This window comes from Hirundo rustica, unplaced genomic scaffold (assembly GCF_015227805.2).
Source record: "Hirundo rustica isolate bHirRus1 unplaced genomic scaffold, bHirRus1.pri.v3 scaffold_478_arrow_ctg1, whole genome shotgun sequence".
Lineage (NCBI taxonomy): Eukaryota > Metazoa > Chordata > Aves > Passeriformes > Hirundinidae > Hirundo > Hirundo rustica.
In genome coordinates, this window is record NW_026690522.1 from 13,932 (window position 1) to 19,696 (window position 5,765).

At 53.4% G+C, this 5,765-nt stretch overlaps 1 long non-coding RNA gene across 1 annotated transcript; it reads left to right on the top strand.

Moving 5' to 3' along the window:
- The first annotated feature begins 2,800 nt into the window (after nt 1–2,800).
- On the top strand, nt 2,801–5,641 carry LOC120748059 (uncharacterized). The gene is made up of 3 exons (XR_005699287.2): nt 2,801–2,917; nt 3,761–3,848; nt 4,750–5,641. It is a non-coding gene; the product is annotated as an uncharacterized LOC120748059 (long non-coding RNA).
- Nucleotides 5,642–5,765: the final 124 nt, after the last annotated feature.

The following is a 5,765-nucleotide window of genomic DNA, read 5'->3' on the forward strand; positions in this document are numbered from 1 at the left end:
CATCATGTAATCACATTACAAAGCTCCCACAGCTTTCCCTGAGAGAGTTTTCGTTTGTAGCTTCCCCCCCTCAACAAAAGTCCAGAACAACAAAAAACCACCCTGGTGCCTCCCTACCCCCCCTGCCCAGAGCTGCCAAGCCAGCAACATCTCCCAGAAAGCCAGCAACATCTCCCAGAAAGAGCGCAAGTCCTTAACTCCTGTCCCAAACACAGACCCCAGCCAGGCTCCTACACCACAAGAGATTAAAGGGGGAAGAACAAAGGCAGGAAAGCCTCCGTGCTTTCCCCGAGAGCGCATGTCTCCTTCTCACCTGCAAAAGCACCAAGGCCCAGCGTAATTCTGATTCATAGAAGAGCTTCTCAAGGCAGAAACCCCCACACCCCACCTGAGCCACGGGAAACCACAAGCAAAAGGGAAAAACTGACACACAATACACAAAATACCCACCTAATTCAGCACCAAAAAAGGCCACAAAAGGAACCTAACCAAAGCAACCTTTGCCTCCTAACCCCACACAAGAAAAGACCTTGAAATTCTGAGACAAACTCGGGCACGCCCAGAACAACTGCCCTGCAGCCACACCACAGCTTCACCTGTCACCATTCACCACATAACACATACCTAACCACAGCCCCACAAACCACACCTCAGAGAGGAACAAAGAAACATGCTCTTACCACACTAAAACAGCCCAGAGAAACCACACGGCCACGGAGACCATCCAGAGAGTTCCACACGAAACCGGTGGAGCAGTAACCCCTTCCAGCAGCTTTTGAATCCCCTTCCGGCTCGTGATTGGCAGCGCTGATTGGACAGCGGGCCACGGGAACCGCCCCGAGCCCGGCCCCGGACCCCCGGCCCCGGCCCCGGCTCCGGCTCCGCCCCACCCTCGGTCCCGGCTCTGGTCCCGGCTCCGCCCCACCCTCGGTCCCGGCTCCGGTCCCGGCTCTGCCTCACCCTCGGTCCCGGCTCTGGTCCCGGCTCCTCCTCACCCTCGGTCCCGGCTCCGCCCCACCATCGGTCCCGGCCCGGCCCGGGCTGAGGGGCCGGGGGCTCCGCGGGGCCGGGGGCCCTTGCCGTTCCTGTTCCTGCGGCCAAACACTGGAATCGGGGGTGGGGGGAGCAGGGAAATGAATTCTGGTGGGCCGGGGTCTCTCCCTCGGGCCGCAGGAGCGGGACCTGCCCCCGTGCTGAGCTGCAGGAGGAAGCTGTGCAGTCCCTGGGCAGGGATCTGCGGCAGCCCGGCTGCACCCGGATGCGTGGAGCACCCGGAGCACCCTGGGGTTGAACCACGCTGCCCTGGGAGTCATCTCCAGGCCTGCGCCAGATGGAACTGAGACTTCGGATGTGTCTGACTTGGGCTCTTGTGTCGGCGGTCCTTACAGGGGTAGAGACAGCTAACAGGGAAATACCCTGCCTCTCCATGCCCCGGGGAGGGTTTTACTGACTGTTTGATTTGTTCTTTGGACGGCTTGAAGGGGGAGAAAGTCCCCTGAAGCATGCATGAAGAAGAGGAGGCTGTGGGAGGAGGTGGTAGATCTGACACACGAGCAGCAGGACAGCAGTCGTGTGACTTAGGGTTCAGTCTGTGATGAGAGCTGGAACAGAACGCCTTTGCTTTCCCGCTCTGGTGACGGTCCCCAGCATGGGCTATGCTCTAGTGCAGGAGCCATTTGTGCCGCCTCAGCCTGTGGCAGTGAGGAAACAGGTAAGCTCAAGGCAGATTTCCTCAGGTCTGTGTTCCCCACATCACAGGTTGTTTGAGGAGAAATCGAAGGAATCCACATATTAAATGTGCAGTGGAGGCACTCAGCTCCTGCAGGTGTGGGTCTGTGGCACCCGTTTCTGGCCTTTTCCCAAGGAGGATAGCTCCATTACCATGGAGAATGGGGTAATTGTTGTCTGTCTGGACACGATGAGGCACCTGACCTTGCTTCAGCTGCTGGACTCTGGGAGTCTGTGTCACCCAGTTCTTGGTCCTGAGCTCCTTAGACCTCTCACTGTGCACCTTTCTCCACTGCCAGTCCTTTGGATGCTGCCGTTCCCCTATTCCACTTTCTTTCAGAGTCAGTCCCAGATGGCTGCTATGCCAGCAGCTTTGCACTCCTGGGTGATGTTCCCCTCTACTGGGATGTGATAGATTATTAGTTGGAAACCAGGTAGAGGAGCAGTGCATGCAGCACTTGGATTTTGGCTTTGCCCTGAGATTCCTGCCTCCCTGTCAGTCCTAGCTGTAAGTGAGCATTCACTCTGGAGAAATGAGTGCCTGCTGTGTGGGTGGCTGCACTGGGACATGGGAACCTGGATCTACAGGCTATTATCTCTGCCTTCATTCCTTTCCCTAGGAAGCCACTGACAATGCTGCTGAAGCCTCTGGAATCACCAATCACTGGATATCAGCAGGTGGATTCCCAAGTTCAGCCTTGGGCACCTGCAGTAGAAGAGGGGGTCCTTATCCCCAGCAAGGAGAGGCCGGTGCCCCAGGGTGTCAGGTGCAGCCAATGAGCTGTCCAGGGAATGAGCAGCAAGTCCCCTGTGCCCCTGCCCTCACACTCAGAGCGGCAACAGCTGCAGGTGAGAGCTGTCAGCAGGATGAGGGCTCAGAGCCCTGCTCAGAGCAGGTGAGAGCTGTCAGCAGGATGAGGGCTCAGAGCCCTGCTCAGAGCAGTGCCAGGAGAAAGCAGTTTGGATGATGAGGGGGCGGTTCCTGCTGAGGGCTGCTTAAGAGGGGTTTGTCTCAGTCCCCTGGTATAGAGCTGCTGGTGGAGGGGGGCTTTTTGTTGGGCCTTCTGGGATAGCTTATGGAGTGATGGTGTGAGTATGTCATGGGGTTGGGATGCACTTATCTGTGGAGCACTGTTTAATGGAGGTGCTGAGGGGCAAACCTTTGTGCTAGGAAGAAGCAGCTGAAGAGGTGAGCTAGTTTGGGTTTGTAGGGGGAACTTTTCTCCTTTCCCTCTTCAATTCCATCTTGCCAGTCCCTCCCTGGTGCCCCCAGCAGGGAAAAAAATAAAGGTGTGGGGGGGTGGGGTTTGAAGACAAAAGAAGTTTATATTGAGGGGAGAAACTTCTTTTCTGTTGTTGCCTGTAATTAAACTGGGGGGAATCCTACTTCACCTGGGATTTTAAGGGTATGAATTGAAGGAAAACTTGGCTTTTTCAGTGTGTTGGGGATATCAGTTGATAGGGAATCCCTGTTTTCCCTTTTAAATGGAAGGGGGGAAATATTGTTGTGTTAGGGGTTTGAATTGAGGGCAATCCCCCATTTTTCGTTATGCTAAGGCTTGAAGTGGGATGGAAGCCTTGTTGTTGTTCCTTTTAAAGGGTTTGCATAGAGGTAAAAATTTCCCATTTCCCATAATTTGAGGGATTTAATTTGAGGAAGACCCCTTGCTTTTCTGTTCTGTTGAGGATTAAATTGGAGGGGAGAATACACTTCTTTGCCATTGTATTCACTTAAGTTAAGGCCAGCTTGGCTGGTGGAGGCTTAGTTGTTTTGTTATATGCGATTTTTAAGGTTTTCTTCTGTTTAGTGGTTTTAAGGTGGTCTTTAACAAATTGTTGTGTAGTTTTATTTTGTTTGTACATGGTCTATGGTAAGGGATATGGTCTATTTACTTAAGGCCGTATTTCTGAGTAGAAGTATGTTTCTTTGGAGTGGAAGTAAAGCTGGGTATCTGTGGTAAAGGTCAATGGAGTGAGGTGAGGAGTGACCAGTGGACAGAAGCAGTTGTTATTGCTCTGGTCTCACTTTCAGGTTTGGATACAGCAGCACCGAAGCAGATGCAGAGACCATCGTGACATCCACAGTGCTGAGGCGTTCTTTTGTGTTGAGGATGGACTTGGTTGTCTTGTCTTCTGAAAGCTAAGTGTTGGGGACAGGGGGTCACAATAAAGGGAGAAATCTTTTCAGTCCCGGGAGGCAATTTAAAGCTAGCTTAGGGGAGAGGTCCTTAGAGGGACAGACCCCTCAGAAGTAAAGGGTGAGGGTTTCTCCCCAGCATCACCAGAGCCTTTGCCAGGCAGGGCAATTCTGACCCATCTTTGTGTTCTAGCAAGCTCCACGTCTTCAGCCTTCTTTGAGAGTTCACAGGCTTAGGGTACACTGAGATGTTCCTGGCCAGCCCTGGGATCTCTGTCCCAGGACTATCCCTGGTTGCAAGATGTAGGGTTATAATGAAGTAGGGTATAGCAGGGGCACTTGACAGTGACACACAGAGGCTGAGGGAGGATTTGAGAGGTAAAGGATGCAAGGGCTAGAGAGCACATAGTGAAAATAAGGGGTACAGGCTAGGATACAAGTTAGAGTTACAGGTATACCAGCCCTCACAACGTTGCTGTTTCCCTGAGAGCAGCTGCAGGCAGCAACCCTAATGCAGAACAGTGGCAGAATACCTGACAGGGGCAGGTAGAAACCCTAAGGGTAGGGCTAGCAAGTAAGTGAGAGTGGGGGGCGGGGGGAAGAGTCCACTGGATTGGGGTTCAGCATAGGATGCCCACACTGGGATCTCCCTGTCCTGCTGCAACTGGGGATGCTCACACCCCTGGTGGAGGCTGTAGTGGGTGCGCTCAGCACCAATAATGCCACAAAGACTTTGGCTCTGCAGCTGTCAGCCTCTGAGCAAAGCCAAAATGTGCTGCCCCGGGACCTGGGCATTCTTAGGATGTGTTGAGTAGCAGAATTGCTGTTTTTTGTCTGATGTGCTGCTAAGATCATGCTTTGATGTTTGGTTTTCTTTACGGTAGCTGATGAAGAGACACCAGCCTGGTGACAGCAGGACATTCCCAGAGGGCGAGGTGGCCTTCCTTGACTCCCAACGTGGATTCTGATGCCCGGATGTCCTGTCCCAGAGATAAGTGGAGGGCTTGGGGCACAGAGGGGATGAAAATGGGGTGCTGGGTTGGGACTTGCCAGAGGGATTTGAGTCAGGTTTGGATAGGGGGATGTCCAAGATGTGACCCCTTAGGCCACATCAAGGGCATCTCTCCCAGCACTGAAGTGCGCAGGGCCGAGCAGTCCCGATGTGTGTCGTGGTGTGTCTCATGTGGCAGGTCTTTTGCCTTAGCCCTTTGAGGGGCCTATCAAAAACACCAGGCGTTGTTCTTAGCATCTCCCTGTTCCTTGGCCAGGTGCTGATACCTTTGAGCCACTGGTTTGGACTTACATCTGAATTGCAGCTCTTCAGAAGCGTCCAGTCCAATGTCTTCTCAGGCCTTGTTCTGAGCTGTATCGACAGCTGTCCACTGCCGTGATCCATTATGGTGGGTTAGGACTTGTCCAAATGCAAAGATAGAGGATTCTGACCGTAGGACTCTTGGGCATCCATCTTTGTGGCTCTTGGAATGAGTCCTCTTGTTAGCATTTTCTTCCTGCAGGGTTCTGTGAGCCTGGCCAGCTCACCCTTGGTCTTACCTTGGTCATCTCATTCAGAGTCCTCACTGTCATTCTTCTTGCCAAGAGTTTTCTCTCCCTGTTGTATCCCCTTGTTTGTTGTCTCCTGTGTCACAGGTGCCAGTGAGTGTTTGGCCTGGAGCTGCTCTGCCCTGCTGCCTAGCTGGCTGTAGGGGTAATAGACAAGCCCCAGGGGCCTGAAATTTGTGGTGTAGGGTGGAGTTGGACTGTAGAGGGCCTTCCTAGGTTGCCACCACATGCCTGCAGCTGTGAAGTTATGCTGCAGCGCTTTGACATTTTTCCCTAGCTTCCTTTCAGGTGCAGATGGATTGAGCCCGTTGCAGAGCGCCCCTCCCTGAAGCGGTCAGTC